This window comes from Echiichthys vipera (assembly GCF_963691815.1).
Source record: "Echiichthys vipera genome assembly, chromosome: 16".
NCBI lineage: Eukaryota > Metazoa > Chordata > Actinopteri > Perciformes > Trachinidae > Echiichthys > Echiichthys vipera.
Window position 1 is genome coordinate 22844468 of NC_139841.1, and position 12032 is coordinate 22856499.

Sequence of the window (12032 nt, forward strand, 5' to 3'; positions counted from 1 at the left end):
TCTCTGGTTTTGAAACAACAATGCCTGGAAGAAGTCATATGAGTTTGTTTACTTCCCAAGTGTATTAAATAATGTAGTTTGAGACTTAAAGCACATTGAGATATGATATAGTTGAGACAAACAGGGGAAATAATTGGCATTGTTTTAGAATTTCCAATGTGTAGAGAGAAAATGGGGTGCCCAGTATTGAATAATTGTTTTTTAAAGATGTGACGGTGCGATAATACAGCTGTCTTTATATCAGGGGCTTAACACATAACAGAGAGCCTTTAAAAGCTCTTGGCAACTGCAGAAATGGAACAAAATAGTTGCTCAACAATCCACAGAAGCAATCCCACACAGAAAAAGGCCAGTGGTGCAAATGAAGCACTGAAAACACAAATGTAGAAATGTAGATAAATGTGCAAAGAAGTCAAACATGCCCACAAACATGCCCCTGTCCTCCCCAGTGGAATTAGAGAAGCATTAAATGTCCCCACTTTCTCTGGGGAAGCATTTATCTTCAACAGATCACACACTAATCATCTGGACTGGAGTCCCCGGTCAGGAGGGGACACCAGAGCCTGCATCATGATTACAGATGTGGTCCGGACAGGGTCATTCAAAGTGCTGCGAAGCTCCTTTCCCACAGAAACAGGAGCTCAGGAGATGGATATAATCTGCTGCAAAACTTAGCAAAGATCATCATATGAGAGTGTCTTTTTTATGTGCTCCTGGTCATACTTAATTGAAATGCTGAAATCTTATCAAGAATGTATAAAATGTCACTAAAATATCTACGTCCTGGTGGGAATATGCTTTGTAGCTGAGAGTTAGTCGGTTAGGTTAGCTTAGCTTAGCTTATCATAAAGACAGGAACAGGGGGAAACAGCTGGCCTGACTCCGTCCAAAAGAATCTGCCAATGCCTCTAAAGCTCCCTATTTAACATACCAGATGTAGTTTTCCTTTATCTGTTTTAGCTGTACAGTTTTTACAGGGAGTTATGTGCAAGAACTGTATGAAGTCACTGCTTCCAACCAAGAAATACTGTCGCCACATAGGACCCCCACAAAAACAAAACATACACATTTAAAAAAACTAAAAAAATGACTTTGATTTGAAAGATTAATAAAATCCAAAGATTGATCTTTTAACCCGAAGAGTCCCGTGGGACCCCCACCGATCTCATCTGACATTCAAGTCTTTAAGTGGCTGTTTTAAAAGTTTGAGCAAAAGCACAAAAATATCCCCCTCCATTTTGTGAATGTGATCATAAATAAATAGCTTGATTTTCGACATAGATCTTGTAGCCAAATGAACAGACAACATAGCATATGGTTTAATATCCCACAGATGTGGTTCATATAGAAACCTCCAAAAAAAGGAAACATTTTTACAAGGAGAATTGTTTTTGTATCTGTTATCTCTGCAGTACATTCCATTATAGCGTATAGCTCAAGTCGAGAACATAACTTTCTACTTATACATCTTTACTATGTCACATAAATCTAAGGCATACATTCCCTTTCATGTCTCGACTGGTTATCATGTTTGACATTCAAGGATATTTGGCACATCCTATTCTATTAAAGGTCATGATTAGTATTGGTAAGACTAGAGTGCATACAAAAATACTGCCTGAAAACAACACCAACCAATGAGAACCAGCCAGACAATCAAAGTATTTGATCATCCCTCCACCAACCATCAAACAGGCTTTAATAAGCTTTGGGGAATGCATGCTGCTGACCATTTTCATGTTAGTCAAGAACGAAAACGAGAACGTTTCCAGATGAAATTGATTGCTGATAGACTTTGAAAATAGGTACTTTCCAATGACTAATTGAATAAAAATTGCTGTTTTCTGCTAAATATTCTGGCTCAGGCTGTTTGTCCAATATGTTGTCAATTTGCCTCAAGCTAATGATCCATGCATTAACGTCCCCTCCTTCTGTACTTTTTCACATCATCATATCCTCTTCATCTTTCTCGACTCCTTCCTGAACTCATTTACTTGTTAATACAAGTCGCAGCTGTTGAAATGTTTTTAGTTTTTTTTCGCACAAAGCAGTAGTCTGAGACATTTCAACACATCGGCAGTTCCAAGTGATATGGCTCAACTATGAAATGACTCTTAATAAGATTTATTCTAGGGATCACCACTTGTTTCGGATTGTGTCTTTTAGATGATATGCAGCAGATGTGGCTACCATGAAATAGGTTTTTGATATACAGACTGACATGATGCTGAATAATTTGGTTTTTTTTGTGTGTGGACTAAAACGTTCATTATAATTCCCTACAGGCTGTTCTCATTTACTGCTTGTATATGACAATGAAAAGTAATGCACCGTAATGCATGTGTAATCCACATGTTTATTACTGTAGAAATTACGTCCAGAGCAAAGAAGGAAATCAGGTCACGTAGTATATAGTAAAAAGAAGAAGAAGAAGAATTACTTTATTTATCTCGCAACGGGGAAATTATACATGCAATTAACTATACATGCAATTAAGGAGAGATGTTAGAGCGAGGGGGCTGCCAGTGACCAGCGCCCTGAGCAGTTGGGGGTTCGGTGCCTTGCTCAACAGCACCTTGGCAGTGCCCAGGAGATGAACTGGCACCTCTCCAGCCACCAGTCCACGCTCCATACATGGTCCACACAGGGACTTGAACCAGCGACCCTACGGTTCTCAGCCAAGTCACCTACGGCCTGAGCTTCTGCCGCCCAATATATATGTTGTATAAGACCTCTAAACTCTTTGGTCAGGCAGGTCGGTGCTGGAAGGGTCCCAAAACACAGGACTTTCAAAGTAGGAAAGACCCTTTTGATCCCCCAGGTGAGCGCTAACTTTTGGAACATGATAAGGAAGCCAACCCAGCAGAACCAACTATTATGACCAAATGCATGCAAAACTAATGACAGTGTCATCAGCCTCAGCTGTAGTAGTTTGTGTTTAGTGGTAATTAGCAATGCTAACATGCTGAACTATGATGGTAAACATTACACCATGCTAAAACATCAACACCGTTAATTAGTGCGTGTTAGCATTTATCTTAAAGCGTGCTGTGACTCTTTGTATCTTCCATCCATCACTGCCCAAGGCATACATAAGCAAACAAGCCATTATCATATTACTATACTACAGTATGTTTGTAGCATTTATAAAGTCTGGCTTATCAATTAATCTGTTTAAAGCCCTTTGGGGGAGCAATTTTTTCCATTGCGCTCTTGCTCATAAACATGCACATTCACTCCAAGGGACAGTAGTGGGTGGTCGTATGCCTGTGTGTCTCTTAACGGCATGGTTAGCTATTTAACAAATTATCTTGTTTCTTTAATCCATACAACAAATGTTACGTAAATGTTAACATAGCGTTATGTGATATCGATAGGCGCAGTTTCTTGTCATCACAGTGAAGTTACCAGGCAACCGACTCAAAACCACTTGAAACCTTCCCTTTCAAAATACAACACAGTTAGGTTAGGACACCTTAAATACCTGATGGTCTATTTTACTTCCTGTTATGTGTATTCTGTTGAGATTTTGATAATGTGATGATCCATAAGTTATGACTTCAAGTTAGGCCTTGCGTCCACCAAAGTGTTTCTGTTCTGACTGAAAACAGCAGGAGCTTCTCTGAAACAGCCCAGCTGGCAGCGCGTGATAGCGCTTTGGAGGGGCAGCGTTTTTTTAATACGGTTGCTATGATACGGAATATCCATGGAAGTAAACATGTCAGCCCTTGCTCTGGATGAGGGGAAGGCATAAGCATGTAGGGAGAGAGGACAGACCCGCCGGTCTATGTGGGTTCATACAAACTCAGAGACCAGCGGTATTCATTCCTCCTTTGCTGTTGTTGCACTTTTACGAGTAAAATGTGTCCCGCCCCTCCTCCATTGTGATTGGACGGCTGAGTGAAAAGTGACAGTGACAAGTGCAGCGTTTAACCCAAAGTTGAACATTTTTCACCCTGGGTGACCAGAAAAAAAAATGCCAAACGTGCAGCACTCAGCGCAGAATAGACGCTCAGTGTCTTGTCACGTTAGCAGACATAAGATAGGATTGTCAAATATTTACACCCTGTTTCCATCTTCATTCTGACATTGCTCACACTGTAACTGATTTCCCTGGGGGAGGGGATTCTTACCAAACTTAAAATACATCCAGTCCAAGTGGCTAACTTTTGGTCTATGCTAAAATAAAAAATAAAAAAATTAAATCATGAGGCTCTTCCGAAAGCCAAAAATTGTTATCAGACCAAATCGATCCGATTCTGATAGCAAGTGATTCGCGCTGGTTGCAACGCACAGCAATTTATCCACCGTTTTACAGCTGTGACAGTAGCGAGCAGCGGGGAGCCTATGATGTAAGAACTTTTAACTAACTTGGGTGTGATTGGCCAGTGATGTGAACACACAGCGGCGGCTGTGGCATGGTGGCAGAGTGGGTCGTCCTCTGTTCGAGAGATTGGTGGTTCGATCCCCATCTCCCCCTGGTCCACATGTCGAAGTGTCCTTGGGCAAGACACTGAACCCCGAATTGCTCCCCGTGCTGCGCATGGGTGTGTAAATGTGGTGTGAATGGTTAGATCAGATTAGATGGTCTGTAGATGTCCACTGCCATCAGTGTGAATGTCTGTGTGAATGGGTGAATGTGACAGACACTGTGAAGTGCCTTGAGTAGTCAGATGACTAGAAAGGCGCTATATAAGTACAAGTCCATTTACCATTTACAGCTTGACAACATTGTCAGTCCCCTCACGGCGCTCATTTGCTCGTCTGTGTTTTTAACCAAGTAACCACAGTTTTATGTCACAATGCCAGACGAATCAGTCAACTCTGTGGTTTCGACGGATTCTAATGTCTGGACACAGACAATCTTCCTGCTGCATAAATATGCGGTGCTCCCATTGCAAAGCATTAAAAAAAAAAGGCAGGCCTCTGAAGAAAACACTTTGGCGGTCACACGGCCTTAAGGTTGAGATCGTGGTTCCAATCGTCTATGGATTGGGATCATGGGGGATGGCCCTGGGATTTCATGGAAGAAAAAAATGGTGACATAGCACAGAGGTCAACAATCTGAAGTATTTGTAGAGGAATTTGCAGTCACATACTGTATTGGCAAATAGTATGACTATCAGCTTTTTGGGGCTTTGTACAAACTTTGTGACGTGCATGAATTTCTAGACAGGAACACTTGGCATAGTTGCCTTTTACCCTGTGTACAAATAATGTCATTAAAATGTACTATCGATTATTATAAGAAAGCTGATGAAGCTCTTTTCCCAAACCACAAAAATATGTATTTGTGCCATGGAATGTGCCTCTTTTCCGAACTGAAAAAAAACTAAGCTAAGTTTTGTAATTGTACAAGTTAAACTTGAAGCTGCAGGCTGTGTGAGATTTGTGTTCATTGTGATGTAGTGTAATGTGCCACCTGTTGCGTCACTGGAAAAATGTAGGTACATGTACTTTATAAATTGCATTTTTATGTCATTTATTTTATCTTTTTTAACCCAGTTCTCACGGGTTGGTTGGAGCTGTAAAAACTAAAACCCCATTTTTAATTTTTAACCACAACCTCGGGCCTCGTGTCCTACTTGGGAGCTACAGAGAGGTGGAATTAATTTATCAAAAGTAGGCCAGTTGAAGTTAATACAGTCAAGTTCATCTGAGTTGGAAGAGGAGCCTTTTACCTAAAACTTAATAGCTCTTTTCATAGCTGAAAATTTCAAGACTGACTGGTTTGTGATCAACAATTGTTTTTTTCATTTATGTCACATTTGGGCCTCCATACCTGTGATCAATGACAGGGTAGATTGATTTGTACCACTGCTACGATGACCTAATTTCCCCTCGGGGATAAATAAAGTTATCTATTTATCTATCTATCTATAACAATAACTACACTTCAATAATGTTCATGTATGCATGTGGATTTAACCTGTCAGAGGAAGTCAAATGTGTATGAGATAAATCTTTCACAACCTCTGGTCGCCCCTATCCACAAAGGTTTGTATCTGCAGGTTGTAGGTTCATACAAACAACTTCCATTTACTCCATATGCAGGTCAAACAGGTAATTTGACATATATTGAAATTTTTTGAATGCACTACTGAATATTTAATGAGTATACCACAGAGCAAAGAGGATACACAAGCAGCTACGTGGAAAGCGCAAAGTAAATTATGACTTGGAGAGATTCTTGTGTAAATGAAACACAACTCAATCAAGCATGAAACAAGGCAACACCTAGTATTGAAACGATAGCAGAGCAAATAATATCAAGAAAATGTTGAAACCATGGATTTTTTAAATTTTTCTTAAACTTTCCTGAAGCTTAGAAAAGCTAAAAACCTGCGACGTCAGCCCAGTGTGAAAGTCTATGAAGGAACTTGTCATATTTTGTGGTTAAACATCTGAAGAGGAAGTAGACACCATGTGATATCGCTCTACTGAATTCCATTCACGGGACCTTTTCATCATGCATGTACATAACGCCCTCTGCCATATAATTCACACTACTTTGGCAACCTCTAAATCCAAGTGATGGATGGACATCGGAAGATGACACAGGTCGAAACATCTCTGACCTAAACTCGACATTTGTTCCAGGATTTTGAGCGACAGGAGTGAACAAAGGACAGGCTTTGCCTCTAATCAGCCAGCTGATTAGATTCACCTGTGCTGATTTAGGAGTTCTTTAAAAAAAACTATCAAAAATGTACAGATTAATTTATAAAATAACAATTTCTGTATCCATTAACCGAAACTGAATCATGCATGTGTGTAAAGGAACATTTTGGGTTTGATTATTTAGCAAAACAGAAAAGGGAAAATGTTCATGACCACACTGCAGAACTTTGGTAAACATCTCAAAACCCCAACTTGTCTCAGACGTACTTTTGACCTTTTCTTACAAATTTTTTTTCCGTCAATTGGAATTTTTTTTTAACACTGTGACTTGTCATAGCAGGAGAAGCACGTGTAACTCATAACATAACTGTAGGTGTCCCAGTTGGCGGGAAGCACAATTCTGGTAACCAGTATTTTGATAATCAAGTACTTTTACATAGAAATGTATGTGTTGAAAAGTGGCTGAAGGTTAAGAAAACTAAAATAAAAATAGTACTATGGATGATGAGACAGCCTATGATAAATCAAATTTTACCAAGAATGAAGTAGCATTATTTTATACTGTTTTAATCCCTTACTTACAGCCAAGTAACCGTCTGCATGTGGCACATGTTTAATTTTAAACAAACTTATCTAAGTGTGTTGGATTTCGCTTCAAACAGACTGGGAGGAGAACAAGCAGGTGGGCTCTGTAGAAATTCACTCCAACATGAGATGACGGGACGTCAGCCAAGTGTCTATGTCAAACATGATAAGTCACATAATGTTGCAATCATAACCAACAAGAGGGCATTAGCGCTTCTTGATGGACCATGAAGGCACACAGCTCTGCCGCCATTATCTGGACACACATGGGTGCCAGTCACACAGTTCACTTGTCTCAGTTAACTGAGGCAAAACAAGACTCTCTCTTTTGTTTTCACAAGGCAGTGCTTGTTGTTTTTAAACGACAGCCTCACTGCTCCGTGATGAAGATGGATGATGCTCCGCTCGGCCTTCCCCTCCATCTTGTGTTCTCAACCTGGCCGAGCTGGTCTGACACTCAGGAAGCTGCTTGTGTGAACTGCCCGCCTCAAACGGGAAGTGCTTTGTTTTTCTCTGCAAATATTTCATCACTCTGCCTGCAGGCCCCAATGGCCCCCCTGCCATTTCGAACTGACTTATATGATGTATCGGTAAATCTTTCACTGAGTGTGGGTGTTCTGTAACCACTCCTTTTTATTCACCTCACCAGTTTTGTTCAGAGACCACCATGTTTGCTGTTTTACTTAATTTATACATACTCAACTCTGGCTCACTTTTATGTATGAATGTTTATGAACAGGATCCAAAATTAGGACCCGACACTCACCAAATGCAAGTGGAAAATCTATGTAGATAAAATTAGGGCCACCATAAGGGCTGTTGCAATAACTTTAATATTTCAATACGCGCAGTACACAATATGCGCTATTAAAATGCCAACAGCAGGGGATGTTAGGCAACCATGGCAACCCCTATGTTCATATATTTTCATGAGACTACGGCCCTCTTGTTTCACACATACATTTGTATATGTTCTTGAATAAATTCATTGTGAAAACGAGTTCAGAGTGTAATTTAGCAGTCACAGCGGCAGGTAAACAAAGGGGGCATTTAACAAGTGAATGAATTGCCCCGTCTAAAGGCAAAGCAGCGGGGAGAAGGAGTTGGGTGATGCTGTTTGATGTGCGTTAGCATGAGGGATGGGTTTCCATTCACATCCTCCATAACGATGGAGCAATGCCAACATATCAACCTTGTCTTTTACACAACTCTCTCTCTGTTGCTGTAACTGATTGGGAACCTGCAGGCGTGTCTTCCGGCTCTGCTGTTTCATTTTTGGGTGCCATCGTGTCTCGCCAATCCACTTGATATGCTAACCGCAGCAGCTATTGCGGGTGACAGCTAAAAGTTTGTGCTTGTGAAAGTTGCTTCCGCATTCTGTGCATCAATCTACATACCATATGTATGAAGAAGTAATAATAGTGCATACGGCACTACTGAGTCACCCTGGATAACTGCAGGAGAAATTTCCTCACAACAACAGCCCTTGTCACCATAGACACCGTAGACAACTCTCATCACTGCAACACATGAGTAGATTGACCAGGTTTTGTTTTGCACACTGTGTGGCGACATGCACCGTATGACCATCAATAATTGTATCACATTTTTTTGCTGTCCACAGCCTTCGTGCTTAGGCTTACTCAGGGCCTACTTTATTGAGCCACTGAGGAGAATTCTGCCTGTAAAGAGTGTCTGGAAGTGTGTGGCGACACATTGCCAGAGAAAGACAAAATGAAGAGTACGGTTAAAAAATGTACAGAGAAGTGCTCCTCACAAACAGGGCGGTAGAGAGAAATCAGCTTTTTTAGTGACAGGCATACAATGAGCTGCAGAGTTTTAATGACTTTGTGTGTTATGCAGTTTTATGGCCAGTTGAAAAATGGTTTTGCAGGTTATAGTTTTCCGCTTACCAGCCATATGAACATATGTTGCAAGGCTCTGCGATCACAGGCTGTGAGTCACAGTAAACTGCAGTTGAACTCTTAAATACTGTGGAAAAAAATCTATTTTCCTCTCAGTATGACTGTCTAGCAACGGCCTCACTACATAGTCGATATAAGGAAGTCAAATATGCATACATGAAAAAAGTAGTCCTAAGATGTAAGATATCATTAGTAATTAAACCTTTAAGACTAGAGTTGCTCCTCACACATATTAAACCATTAGCGATAAAAGATATCATCAGCAGCACAACCGCAGAATTGTTGTGGGTGGAGATGTCAGGGAAGAAAAAAAAGCTGATGACCAACCTTTTACTAAAGCAGCAACTCATTCTTTGAAGACATGGATCAGCTGATGTGGTACACATGATCTCTGCCTGACCAATTTGTGGCGTGCAACCTTCTTTTCCATCCCTTTTCAAACAAAAAAATGTATAGATGAAACAGAAAAAGCTAAGTTTAAGCTCAGGAAATTAAAGCTGGTTATGTTAAGCATGTAATGTTCCTTTTAAGCATATCAGCAACATCTAAATTTTTATTTAACTGGCTCATAGATTTCATTTAAAGGCATAGCAGGAATAAGACCATTGGCCTTTTAAGGATACTGGCTTCAGCTCTTTGAGTGTGTGGCTGTACACCAAAATACAGTGCTGCCTGAGCAGTGTATGTCTTTGGCAGGAAGCTCAGATTCAGATAAACATAAATTCAGACAAATGTGAATTCAGACAAATGTGAGCAGAATGTGATTCGTCTTTTGCCTTTCCCGTATTTGCACTCTAACTTCTATGTCCATCCGCTTCTCCCTGGCACTCTTTCCTCTCACTTTTCACTGATAATGGCCCGAGATTTGACGTAAAGCGCAATCAAACTGTATAATGTAACATGGCTCATCCCTGTTTAGCTGCACGATCTTATCATATTTCATTGACTGCTAAAGCGTTTATATTTAGGGCATTCATTCCATGTCATAAAACGCTTTAAGCTAGTGAACCACAGAGTTAGTTAGTCTTGGGCTTGACATGAGAGATGAGTTATTGATTTCTCTGGACAAAAATGAGCGATTGATAGGGTAGGGACCCCTTACAGCAACTGTTTTTCTTACTGGTTTATGTCCTTTACCTTTAGTTTGATGGGTTGTCAAGGATAAATGTCTCTCCGGAGGACGATAGTTTTGCCCAGATGGACAGGAATCATATCTGCATGTCAGGATGTAAGGTCGTAGAAAGTGGCAGAACTTTTCCTTCTCTTTCCAAATAACAAAAGTTCCTATGGCGAAGCAGGGCAAAACTCACTATAGAGACATATCCTGTTCTTAGAAACGCACACACACACACACGCACACGCACACACATACATGCATGCATACTGTACACCAACATTGCCATTAAATTGTAAATGTATTGTCAAGGAAGGTGATTTATGTTTGAACTCATCGTGGATTCTTTTCTTTTCTTTTTTCAGAGTTCACATGTTTTTTTTTTGCAATGCCATTAGTAATTCACTTCAATATAACGCCCCCCTTTTCCCCACAAACATTTGGCTTTTGTCTTCAGTGGGAAAGGTTGCAATCAGCATTCAATCCCGGGACAAAGTAATCACAGGTATCAGACATCGTTCTAAATTGGAGTTTGAAAGACGGACTGAATAAGTAACCGATATGAAAAAGAAATCACTCTCCTTCAAGCTGCTTTCTACTGTTTACGAACCCTGTGGTCCGGCACGCTTGTACTTGCTACTGGCCATGGGAAATTAGTCTATTTTGAACTGGTTTTCCCAGGAAAAGGATGAATAACAAATGAGTCAAATGAGTTGAAATTCAACAGAATGAGAACTGTTGCCTTTGGAGATTCGCGCTGATCCCTTATCCTATGTCACCATCAGTCCACAGCCTACTTCTGTCTGTCTGTCTAAATATATCATGTCATGTCGCCGCAGCTTCAGATATCATATCTGAAATTCATGTCGGAGTGTCTGAACAGATAGGAAACCAAACATTTATACACTAGCCAAGCAGTTATAACAAATATTTCTTAACTTTGTGGAGACAATAATTTAACAGTAACATGTTAATTTAAAAGGTATCAACAAGAGTTTAAACATGTGTACGGTCTGCGGGCTTCAAGTCATACGACTACTCTTTGTTTTAGTAGGTAGACTCATCATTCCTCCTTAGATTTGCTTGAGTACATCTATTTACTTAGAGATGGTAACCACAGTCCAAACTCATGCCACAGAAACCACAAAAATCCCCCAACAAAACAGAGCCAAATAAAATAAAGTGGCCTCGATTTATGTTCTTGCTTTCCTGCAGCCTGTTTGCAGATAAAATGATAAGTTTTTTTTTTTTTGGCAGTTAGTGAATGTGTGAAAAGACAGGAGCCTGAGGAAACCAGGGGAAGAATCTGAAATTAAAGTGATTATTTTATAGCTGAGCGTGTTTATTTAGACAAAGGTCCCTTTGTGTCCTTGTAGGTAGCAGCGGGCGGCTATTATATTTTGTTTTGAAATCTGTAGGGTGCCCGAGGGATAAGTTGGTGGAAAACACCAAGTTAGTGAGTGCTTGACTGACTGACTGAGAGAGAGAGAGAGAGAGAGAGAGAGAGAGAGAGAGAGAGAGAGAGAGAGAGAGAGAGAGAGAGAGAGAGAACATGCAATAAACAAGTGTGCCAACATGCATACACACCACGCACTTTTCTAAATAGTTGGACTGGCATGCACTGTAGTTCAACCGTCTTCATCAGACCACATTTATTGTCAAGGAATGCAGAAGAGCACAGGTGTGGCACTGTGGTATCAAACAGATGCCAGCACCCGCTACTGCAGACTAATGATTGGCCCAGTGAGTAAATCTTTCACTCTTTTTTCATTAATGTAATGTCAGAA